Source organism: Mixophyes fleayi, chromosome 6 (assembly GCF_038048845.1).
Source record: "Mixophyes fleayi isolate aMixFle1 chromosome 6, aMixFle1.hap1, whole genome shotgun sequence".
NCBI classification, from domain to species: Eukaryota; Metazoa; Chordata; class Amphibia; order Anura; family Limnodynastidae; genus Mixophyes; species Mixophyes fleayi.
Window position 1 is genome coordinate 44,972,921 of NC_134407.1, and position 12,712 is coordinate 44,985,632.

The 12,712-nt window shown below is 42.9% G+C and overlaps 1 protein-coding gene across 4 annotated transcripts in view; it reads right to left on the minus strand.

Annotated features, from left to right (window-relative positions):
* The window catches only part of PRKG1 (protein kinase cGMP-dependent 1), a 796,378-nt gene that overhangs the window by 137,789 nt on the left and 645,877 nt on the right, over positions 1 to 12,712 (minus strand). The window lies entirely within an intron of this gene.

The window sequence follows — 12,712 nt, forward strand, 5'->3', positions numbered from 1 at the left end:
GACACAATTGCCATGTTTTATTTTTCATGGTTATTTTTCGTGGTGAACCAATGTCAAAATATATTTTACCATTGGTGTGTCAAGAAAATATAATTTACTAACTCATGATTTCATCATACATTATTTTATTATATTGCCTTAACATCATGATTTGAAGGCAAGCAGTGATATTTCTCTTGATTAACATGAAATACAAAACAGTAACAAAGTTGCAAACACCATGGGCCTGATTCATTAAGGATCTTAAATGAAGAGGTATCTTATTTCAGTATCCTGGACAAAACCATGTTACAATGTAAGGGGTGCAAATTAGTTTTCTGTTTTGCACATAAGTTAAATACTGACTGTTTTTTCATGTAGCACACAAATACTTGATAGCTTATTTGTAGACTGAAATGTAAAGTTGATATTTGTGTGCTACATGAAAAAACAGTCAGTATTTAACTTATGTGCAAAACAGAAAACTAGTTTGCACCCCTTGCATTATAACATGGTTTTGTCCAGGAGACTGAAATAAGTTACCTCTTCATTTAAGATCCTTAATGAATCAGGCCCCATATTTTTAGTTTGTATAATAAAATTACACCTTTCAGTGTATTTGCTGTGATTCCATTTCTAGCAAGAGAAAAATGTTATGTTATAGGCTAGATCGGCGGTTCCCAAAGTGTGCGCCGCGGCTCCCAGGGGTGCCGCGGCGCTGTCACTGGGGTGCCGTGAGCCAGCCATAGGAAAAAACAAAGAGCACATACACTTACCAATCCGCGCGGCGCCGGGACCCAGCAGACTCCTCTCTCCCGCAGCTGTCACTGACGACGATATTCAGTGACAGCTGCGGGAGAGAGGAGTCTGCTGGGTCCCGGCGCCGCGCGGATTGGTAAGTTTATGTGCTCTTTGTTTTTTCCTATGGCTGGCTTGCGGCAGAGGATTGAGAGGGAGCGTGACAGCAGGGCAGACAGCGGGCAGACAGAGGGGCAGACAGAGGGGCACAGTGGGGCAGACAGCGGGCAGACAGGGGGGCAGACAGAGGGGCACAGTGGGGCAGACAGAGGGGCAGAGAAGTGTGACAGCGGGGCAGACAGAGGGGCAGATGAGTGTGACAGAGGGGCAGACAGAGGAGCAGAGAAGTGTGACAGCGGGGCAGACAGAGGGGCAGATGAGTGTGACAGAGGGGCAGACAGCGGGGCAGAGGAGTGTGACAGAGGGGCAGACAGCGGGGCAGACAGAAGGGCAGAGGAGTGTGACAGAGGGGCAGACAGTGGGGCAGACAGAGGGGCAGAGGAGTGTGACAGAGGGGCAGACAGGGGCAGACAGCGGGGCAGAGAAGTGTGACAGAGGGGCAGACAGTGGGGCAGACAGCAGGGCAGACAGCGGGGCAGACAGAGGGGCAGAGAAGTGTGACAGAGGGGCAGACAGCGGTGCAGACAGCGGGGCAGAGAAGTGTGACAGAGGGCCAGACAGAGGGGCAGAGGAAAGTGACAGTGGGGCAGAGAAGGGGGACATCGTGAGAGGGGCAGTGGAGGGGGGACATCGTGAGAGGGGCAGTGGAGGGGGACACAGCGTGAGAGGGGCAGTGGAGGGGGACACAGCGTGAGAGGGGCAGTGGAGGGGGACACAGCGTGAGAGGGGCAGTGGAGGGGAACACAGCGTGAGAGGAGCAGAGGAGGGCGACAGCGTGACAGAGGGCAGAGGGGGGGACAGCGTGACAGAGGGCAGAGGAGGGGACAGCGTGACAAAGGACAGAGGAGGGGACAGCGTGACAGAGTGTAGAGGAGGGGGACAGTGTGACAGAGCAGAGGAGGGGGGGACATCGTGAGAGAGGGCAGTGGAGGGGGGACATCGTGAGAGAGGGCAGAGGAGGGGGACATCGTGAGAGAGGGCAGAGGAGGGGGGACAGCGTGACAGAGAGCAGAGGAGGGGGGACAGCGTGACAGAGGGGGCAGTGTGAGAGAGGGCAGTGTGTCTGGATGCTGAGGAAGCAGAGTGTCTGGATTCAGAGGGGGCAGAGTGCCTGAGGGCAGAGTGTCTGGATGCAGAGGGGGCATTTTTGCATACAACTAAATAAGTATTTCTGTCCTGACCTAAACACTTATTACATTTTTTTGACCCAACTACTTCTAAAACAGGACTGCTTAATAATTATTGTGGAGGGGTGCCTTGAAAAAATTTGGAGACTCTAAGGGTGCCGCGAACTGCAAAAGTTTGGGAACCACTGGGCTAGATCCATGGACTGGTATTAACAGCAAAATTACATCTGTAAAAGAATCACTTTCACTGTGTAATTACCGGCATCCCATAACTACAGGAGCAGAAATCTCTTCCTCTGCTCTCGCCTTGATATCATGTTTACATTCTGCCACAAATTATCACTGACAATCCTGGCTGCTTCCCAAAGGTGTGGATGAGAAGTGACATTTCAAAGATGACAGCAACACTCTGCCAGTATATGAAGATACCCGCTGGAGATTCCTGTTACTCTATCCTTGTGAAAATACACAGGACTGTTCCAGTAAATCCTCTTCTATATAGTAGAACTTATTTCTGAACACAAGTATTGTAATAAAATGGGACCTGTGGCTATGGGCTCAGAAAAACAATCTGAACCTAAAATCGTTTACTATATAAAGCCTTTAATTGAGCAATAAAACAGACTGGTCGGAAAATTGGATTTCATAATGATTTTGAAATAAATGCATTATTCCCTAAAGCAGTGTTTTTTCCTAAAACAGTCCTGATTTTCTGGGACAAAAGGAGATGTGTATTGATTTGGGGCGGGATTAAATGGCCTAAAGACTGACAATTTAAAATCTGGATTACTGATTGTAAATATATGAAAAAGTGAATGTTAAACAACAGAGCCCTAATACCTGTAAAGATGTGTAATACTACACATCTTCTGTGTAATACTTCTACGTCATCTGATAATAATTCAATTTAAACACCTAAGGTTATTTAACTACAAAAGCTTTGTTCGGCTGCGTACACACTGGCATTTGCAAAGCGTTTTTTAAATATGAAAACGGAATGCTGTAATAATGCGTTCTCTGTGAGATGAATGTAACTGCTTTGATGTGCTTCACAATGAAATAAAAGTGCTGCACCACTTGTTAAGCAAGTTAAGTGCACATCAAAACGCAAATATGTATATCCTCATTTGGAACAATGATTTTTTTATTTTCACAGCCATTTACTGTGCATGCAATTATAAACCATAGTTGCCTACTCTCCCGGAATGTCTGGGAGACTCCCAAATTTCTGGGAGTCCTCCTGGATTTCCGGAGAGCAGGCAATTTTCCCGAATCCTGGTCAGTGCTGTCAATTAAATGGAGGGGGCGGGGCTTAGTGACGGCAGGTGTGCCCTTGTGGCCCTGCCTCCTGGTTGTATTGGGCCAAAACAGTGGTACACATTTTGGGGGCGGGGGTAATGATGTGATTCTTCGAGCCCCGCCCCCACACACCCACCTGCCATCCAGACATCCTGGGAGAACACTTGTATGTTATACACCAGGGGCTGGCTGGCAAATTTTAGAATGGGGGGGAGGCAAGACTCGACTCAGCAGCCTAAAAGAAACATTTTAAAGAGAAAAAAAAAACAGGTGGTCCAGTGACCCAGTATTTTTAAACAGAAATTCAATAAATTAGAAAAAAAACAAGTGTGAGTTGAGAAATGCCGATCTCTACTGACAATAAAGTATTGAGATGATAAAAGCTATGAGCTGAGTGATGACAAGCTCCTGTACTGCACAGAATGTGGCTTACACCATACATTATGCAATTTTATGTTCCAGACAAAAGCAATCCATTGTTTGTAAATGGATCTTGCTTTCATAGCACAGACATTTGTTAATATGAAAACAGACAAAGAAATGCAGCTCAGGGTACTGTACAAGAGCACTAAGCCTTTTTTTTATTTAAATGCATTGATATTTGTAAGTAGAATACATTGTAACACAGCTCAATAGGTTACAACAATACTATTTCTGAATTAATCAATACAAGAGTAAATGGTTAAAGAAACAGGATGGTTAGGGGCAGTGTCCTGGCAGCTAAGTTTAAAGGGGTTGTACAAAAGGTCTCATTATCGTTTAACTCCTGTTCCGGCAATACTGACGGCTTAATGAAGAAAGCCCTGTGACTGCAGCAGGATGAGAGACTTCAAGTTTTTCAATTACCTTGGAAGTTCCATCGGAGCCTCACGTGATGAGATTCTACGGGATGTTGGGGCACTAAAACATCAGCGATGTTTTACTAACCGTAATATCTATAAATGTGCGTAGGTGCACATCACATGGGGCTACAAAGGGACTATAAAATCTGAAAAATCTGTTTTTCTAACTTATTTTTTAACAAATTGGTCTCATTTTCCATCTCCCATTCACTGTATATATTATCCATCAATTGCACGGTCGACTGACAGTGGTTTATCATCCGGTCCTTTGTCATCACCTGAAGTGAGTTGTACACTGAGAGCATTGTACAAGAGGCAGGCGGCGGTCAGTCATTGTATAACTGAAGCAATGTGGCAGCTCATGCAGCTGAGATAGCAACGCACAGGTTGGTTTAGTGAGGAGACTTGGAGCAGTTTGCACTAGAATAGTGGACGGCCAGTAGAGAGGTGCAGAACACTCATCCAAGGCTATAGGGTTATTGCAGTTACTTTCAGTAAAGAATCACAAACAAAGGTTCTGTATATTAATAGAGAAATAATTATGGAGACCAAACACTGTTGTTAATGTCACCTTATGTTCTGAGGAAATTGTGACTTATTAAAAAAAAGTGCAAGGGTGTCAATAATTTTTACCACAACTGTACACTAAACTAGTTCTTGGTAAGACCACTGAAGAAAACATCAGGCAGACGACTTACCTGTCTGGTAATACAGAACAGTATATATTTTAGTTTTGTTATAATAAATCTACAATGTCCTTATTTGAATATTTGAGAGTTTGAAGCCAGGAATTAGCACAGGAGCTGTATACATGAACACGTATCTCCACCAACAGCTATAATGGCTATTCTGCTACCTTATATATCAAGTGTTTCACCCACCTTGTAAGGAGGACTCTCAGCGTGGTCACCTTTACTTTGTGTGTCATGACATCAATGTTATTTGTATCACAATCAATGCACGAGGTTGAGGCTTGTGACAGGGTGAGAAGCGGACACACCTGAGGCACGAGATACCCTCCCATTCCTCATAGGGGAGGAGTTTGAGCCTATTTAAGGCTCTGATCCAGTCTAGTGAGTGGTGTCTGTGAAGGGTGGAAGTCTTACACCTCTCCATGAAAGGAGCCAATAAAGTCAGGGCCGGTGAAGGTCCAGGGGCTCCCTAGGTGGCACCCCATTACGCACATTTGATAGCACTCCCCCCCTCTCAATCATAAGCGGAGCACCCATCTCTGGTGTTTCTTACCTTAGGCAGGAGGTGGAGGCGGGATCCTAAGCTCCTCAGACTGAGAATGAGATGCTTGGCTGTGATATCATAGCCCATTCCACACGTCCAGCAGAACATTGACATGACAGCTTCACTTGTGAGAAGCTGTTGGCTGCTGTTTGCAGACTGAAGTCATCCTAGCCTCCATGTAAGTGGTCGGATCTCCGTGTGGGTCATCGGTGACATTAAAATCACTGATTGAGTGATATTATTCTACTCATTCAGTGTTTTGGCTTCTCCCTAACCATCGGCAACTCAGACATCTGCCTAATGGTAGCGCCGGACATGAATATACCTTATACTCTGTGCATAGCTCTGGTTTTGCTGTTCACGTGAATAGCTGTTTTGTGCTGTGGATTCTCACAATAAAGCTCCTGTTTGACTCAAGACTGTGGATGGTGCCTTGATGATAACCCACTACAAAGCTTTATAAATACAAGATAATAATAATGTCTTAATGTTTTTTATATTATATTTAATTGTATTTTAGTGACACTTTAGATGATGATTATTGCATTGGATAGGACCTGTTCTCTTTCAGTTAGCATAAAAGTAGTGCTAAATATTGTACCCTATGTACTATAAACTACCTATGTATAGCCTATATATTTTGGTCCAGCCATTTATAGCATATGCCATTGTGGTGCCAGGATCTGCTTCTAAGCTTTAGGGGAGTTGAGGGTCATCTAGTGGAATCTTTGGGGTATATTTACTAAACTGCAGGTTTGAAAAATGTTGCCTTAAGCAACCATCAGATTCTAGCTGTCATTTTGTAGAAGGTACTAAATAAATTATAAGTAGAATCTGATTGGTTGCTATAGGCAACATCTCCACTTTTTCAAACCCCCAATTTAGTAAATCTAGCCTTCTGTGTTGTCTTTAATGACATCCCCCACATTACCCACTTTTCTTTAATATCATGCACAGAATGACTATTACTGGAGTATGGGCACCAGTATTACTTCCACAGAGAGCAAATGCAGTTTAAATTGTGAATGCTTCCATTACATTCATATAATAATTATATCTACCTTCCCATAGCTTCCCACAGGGGACTTCTCAGACTACTGGAGAACAGCGAGCATGTGTATTAACGTTATTTAACCATTACCGAGAAATAGCAATTACTGTTCCTTAAAATACTGAAGCCTGTAAACATTAAAACAGACATAAGGTGGCAGTGCAATCTAGAAAGTATGGCAGTATATTGGCTTATTACTTTGTCACAATTAGGAAACTTTATGGTACAGAAAAGAATCCTAAAAATAATTAACAATTAACTGAGCGAAGTTTATCTATAGATATATGAACATATTTCATAGTTTAAATTGCCTCAAAAGTGTCAACATTTTAAATCACTGAATAATGCAAACGGACTCAAAATATAATATATAACACTAATATATTAGAAAAGCAGACGCACTAGACCACAATATATCACTAACAGCATAGGACTGACAACCTGCATCTCACCAGCTGTGGCTGAACTAGAACTCCCAGCATGCTGTAATAAAGAAGTACAGAATGTTAACCCCTTGATCTCTAAGGGTGAGTAGGACACATCCTCTACATGCACTCCAAAAGCGAAGGGCTAAAAATAAAGCCCATGGGAGGGTAGGTCAGTTGGTAAGTGTGGGAGGGGGCGCCCCCTGGGCAATGAGCACTAAAAATCTGAGCCTCCATCTCCCTATCCATGGCTCAGAAAAACTTATGTGCACTCTTGATTGAAAGAGGAAAGCCCCTCTTTCAAATGTGAGTGCTCTGTTTGGTTATTGCTTGGAAAGGGGGTTACAGTTTAGCATCCTGTGATGCATAAATAGGGGGAACCCTTGTTTTAAAGAGTGAAGTCATCTCTTTCAAAATAGAATGACCATTTGTATTTCTTGTCTGGTGATTAATCATGATTACCAAACCAAAAAACACAAATGTATGTGTGGCTCTTTTAGGAACCCAATTCCTACCCCCCACAAAATACGTGGAGGCACAAATATTTTAAAAAGGGCAGTGGCATCTTTCAATGCTCCTTTTTATTTATGGCCTGTTGACCACCAGTTAAAGATACACATATTTCATACATGCCAACTTTCAAAACGTCTCCCAGGGGAGAAGTCATGTGACAGGGGGTAAGAGGGGGCATTGTGACGTCATCACGTCACCACCCCACTATAAAATGCTGAAATTCATGGCATTGAATAGCGGGGGTGGGGCTTAATAACACGATTAAGCCCCGCCCCCACCATTTAATGCCGTGAGTTTTGGCAAATTCGAGAGGATTGTCTACTCCGGAATTCCAGGAGATTAGGCAAGTATGACATATTTATGTAAATAAAAGTGGTATGTACATGTTTGTAAATAAATGAGTTCAAGTTTTGTTTATAAACCAGCAGCTACTGAGAAGGGTATGACAATCCCTCTTTAACTGTTTGTCCATGTATAATTTAGTATATAAATGATAATCTGCTGCACCACCATCTGTAAAATACTGTACATTCCATGCTTTGGTTAGAAAGGTCATTGACCTCCTAATTTGATGCAGTAGGTTGTCTGGTTTTCCTAGATAGTGTGGCCTATCTGCTTGTTTTTGTGCCTCTATGACCTTCTGCATCTCACACCTGGAAATAAATATAATAATTACACCAAAGTCAGTTGCATATTTGAACTCTTAACACAACCTATGCTGACCAGTGGCAGGCTGGGCTGGGGGGCATCTGGCCACCGGGCCAGTTCTTTTGCTATTTAACATTAGCCTAACACAGAAACTATCAGAGATATCTCCTGTATTAAGAAAACTATCGCAGCCCCGTTATTCTCAATGGCGACTGTGGTCTGCACCTATTTACCAAGCTCTAAAAATCTTTCAGAGCTTGTCGCCGATGGCTAACACCATCTGAAGTTCTACTCTATGGGGAGAGCATCGCTGGAGGGGAATCTTCCGATCCCTCCCCATCAGGTTACATGCTTCTCCCCTGCTTCCTATAGCTAATTGTGTCATGATGGCCGCGCATGCACAGTGCAAAAGCCAGGTCAAAACCTTGAAGTAAAGTGATTGCCATGATTTTACTATATGGCCATACCTTGGCCATACCTTGACAGCCCTTAACTTAATATTAATACTAAATATATTTATCACTAAATAGGACCGCTTTGTAAGGCAGTATTAAAATGCCAGCCCCAACGTTGTCTTTTTTGGTAAATCTTATTTCTGTACAACTAAAATAACACTATGGCCCCTATTATTATTTTGTGGCCATAACACAGGTTTATTGCTGTAATTTACTAATAAGATATCACCCAGTGTTGGTGCATCTCCGTTGGACGCTCTGAATTGGGCTTTCGGTTCCACTTGTCAATTATTATTTTTTAAAATATATTAAAAAATAGCTAAACATTTTTTTCCCTTTTATTCCTATTTGAAAAAAATCTCTACTGTATCTTGAGATGGCGATAGTGAAATGAGGATTGCGCTGGTACATGTGTGATACTCTTGTTGGTCTTGGGTGCATGATCACTTACTAGAGTGCCATGATGTGGTGTGGTGCCCTTCTCACTGCTGCCCTCCTCTTCTGCTCTGGCTATGGCATGGGTGCAACATCTGCGACCAGAGGGTCCCCTGAATACTCAGGTGTCTAAACACAAATCCATGGTGTGGACACAAGTGGTGTGCAGGGCAATGTCAGATAACTGTTGGGCACCAGACCATATCTTCGAAAAGTACATTTTATTTCAATGTCTTCTCCTCCTGCACATATAATGGTTACAATGGCTAGAAACACATCAACACCAAACTCCTCCAGCACAGATCATAATGGTTACAGGTTGAGCTTCTCCCAAACGCCTCCAGCACAGAACATAATGGTTACAGGTTGAGCTTCTCCCAAATGCCTCCAGCACAGATCATAATGGTTACAGGTTGAACGTCTCTCAAACGGCTCCAGCACAGATCATAATGGTTACAGGTTGAACGTCTCTCAAACGGCTCCAGCACAGATCATAATGGCTACAGGTTGAACGTCTCTCAAACGGCTCCAGCACAGATCATAATGGTTACAGTTTGAACTTCTCCCAAACGCCTCCAGCACAGATCATAACGGTTAAATGTTGAACGTCCCCCAAACGGCTCTAGCACAGATTATAACATTTATAGGTTGAACGTCTCCCAAACGCCTCCAGCACAAATCATAACGGTTACAGGTTGAACTTCTCCAAAACGCCTCCAGCACGGATCATAACGGTTAAAGGTTGAACGCTTCCCAAACGCCTCCACCACACATCATAGCGGTTACAGGTTAAACGTCTCCCAAACGCCTCCAGCACATCATTTCAGCAGATGTTAAGCTCTAAAATACTCCTGGGGTACCCATGATAGTGGGGATCCCACCTGCTGCTATCACTGTAGGGCTTCTTTTCCCCCTAAAGGGGGTTAATATCTGGTACCGGGGGACCTGGGCCCACCATCCTCCTTCCCAGGTCCTGGATCAATATGGCTGCCGTCTCCATAAAACCCGCATGCTCCCATTCACCTTTGCTGGTGCTTTTACACTACGTTGTTGGCCACATGACCACCTATGTCACTGGTTCTCACCCTACCACTGTGAGGCCCCCGCCTCTCTATAATAGAACATCTTCCAAGGGGACGTCTCCTGCCGAGACCGGTGGGCGGGGGACACAAGGTAACCCTTTAAGTGTTACACATGTACCACTACAATCCTTGCTAAATAGTCTTCTGGAAGCTTTCCCAGAAGAAGTCAGCGAATCTCTTCACTGGCAGGAGCCTTTGATAGATAAGGAATAGTCCTACCTACGGTGATATACACTAGTTTTCAGTGGAACTATGGCTTTTCTCCCATTAATAAACAGACTAATGAGTGACAAAGCCAATCAGTCACTAAGTAGAATCAACACCACATTATTTAATCAGCTGACAAACTTACTATTGTCCAAATCTCATTTTAGGCCACATTTACATTTTGATTACTGTATTTGTGATTAAGATAACAGCAATTTACTATGCTTAAAACGCCAATATGAAATAAAACTACTAGAATTTATACAGTCATGGCCAAAAGTTTTGAGAATGACACACATATTATTTTTCACAAAGTCTGCTGCCTCAGTTTTTATGTTGGCAATTTGCATATACTCCAGAATGCCATGAATAGTGATCAGATGAATTGCAATTAATTTCAAAGTCCCTCTTTGCCATGACAATGAACTTTATCCTAAAAACAAGATTTCTACTGTATTTCAACCCTGTCACAAAAGAACCAACTAACATCAGGTCAGAGATTTTCTCATTAACACAGGTGAGAGTGTTGACGAGGACAAGGCTGGAGATCACGCTGTCATGCTGATTGAGTTAGAATAACAGACTGGAAGCTTTAAAAGGAGGGTGGTGATTGAAATCATTGTTTTTCCTCTGTTAACCATGGTTACCTGCAAGGAAACACGTGAAGCCATCATTGCTTTGCACAAAAACGGCTTCACAGGCAAGGATATTGCTGCTAGTAAGCTTGCACCTAAATCAACAATTTATCGGATCATCAAGAACTTCAAGAAGAGAGATTCAATAGTTGTGAAGAAGGCTTCAGGGCACCCAAGAACGTCCAGCAAGCACCAGGACTGTCTCCTAAAATGGATTCAGCTGTGGGATTGGGGCACCACCAGTGCAGAGCTTGCTCAGGAATGGCAGCAGGAAAGTGTGAGTGCATCTGCACATACAATGAGGCAAAGACTCTTGGAGGATGGCCTGGTGTCAAGAAGGCCAGCAAACAAGCCACTTCTCTCCAGGAAAAACATCAGGGACAGACTAATATTCTGCAAAAGGTACAGGGATTGGACTGCTGAGGACTGGGGTAAAGTCATTTTCTCTGATGAATCCCCTTTCAGATTTTTTGGGGCATCTGGAAAAACGCTTGTCCGGAGAAGGAAAGGTGAGCGCTATCATCAGTCCTGTGTCATGCCAACAGTAAAGCATTCTGAGACCATTCATGTGTGGTGTTGCTTCTGAGCCAAGGTAGAGGGCTCACTCATAATTTTGCCTAAGAAAACAGCCATGAATAAAAAATGGTACCAAGACATCCTCCAAGTGCAACTTTTCCAACCATCCAAGAAGAGTTTGGTGACAAACAATGCCTTTTCCAGCATGATGGAGCACCTTGCCATAAGGCAAAAGTGATAACTAAGTGGGTTCGGGTTCATCAAAATTTTGGGTCCATGGCCAGGAAACCCCCCAGACCTTAATCCCATTGAGAACTTGTGATCAATCCTCAAGAGGCGGGAGGACAAACAAAAACCCACAAATTCTGACAAATTCCAAGCATTGATTAGGCAAGAATGGGCGGCCATCAGTCAGTATGTGACCCAGAAATTGATTGACAGCATCCCAGGGTGAATTGCAGAGGTATTCAAAAAGAAGGTTCAACACTGCAAATATTGACTCTTTGCATAAACTTAATGTAGTTGTCAATAAAAGCCTTTCACTCTTTTCAAATGCTTGTAATTTTACTTCAGTATACCATAGCAACATCTAACAAAAAGGTCTAAAAACACTGCAGCAGCAAACTTTGAGAAAATCAATACTTGTGTCATTCTCAAAACTTTTGGCCATGACTGTAGACAAGATGGATAGCCTATCTTATAATTAATATACAATCATGTAAAGGAGATGACGCATAACAATTTAACATGGTAAGGAAAGTAACACAATGTCGACTTTTGCATTAAATAGAACCGAGACGTCATTTTGGTTAATTATACCTCCACCTATATGGTTTCATTTGTTAGCTGCAATATTGAGCAACGTACAAAGTTTCTTTCTTATTCTCATGGAGGATACAGATGTTCATGTACGGACATGATAATGAACCTTGATGACTTGTACTAGGTCAATATATAGCAATATCTCCTAGTATTGAGTCTAACTCGATAAAATCATATACTACATATATCTAGTACAGCATACCTACCAACTGTCCCGATTTCAGCAGGACAGTCATGGTTTTGGGGCGGTGTCCCGCTGTCTCATCCAGGGACATGCTTGTCCCGTCAGTGGGAAATGGGGGAAGGGATCTCTGACATGTTGGAAGGTATGGTACAGTATTTTCATTTGTTAAAGCACTAAGTGATGCAGATATAAATATAAAAGGAATTCTTTTCAGCATACCAAATGAAGAAATGTTCTATTTCACATCTCATTACCAAAATATAAACATTTTTAAAAACCAAGAAAAGCCATGCCTATGGCCTTTTACTTATGGCAAGTATTTTTGATGAAATAAAAGC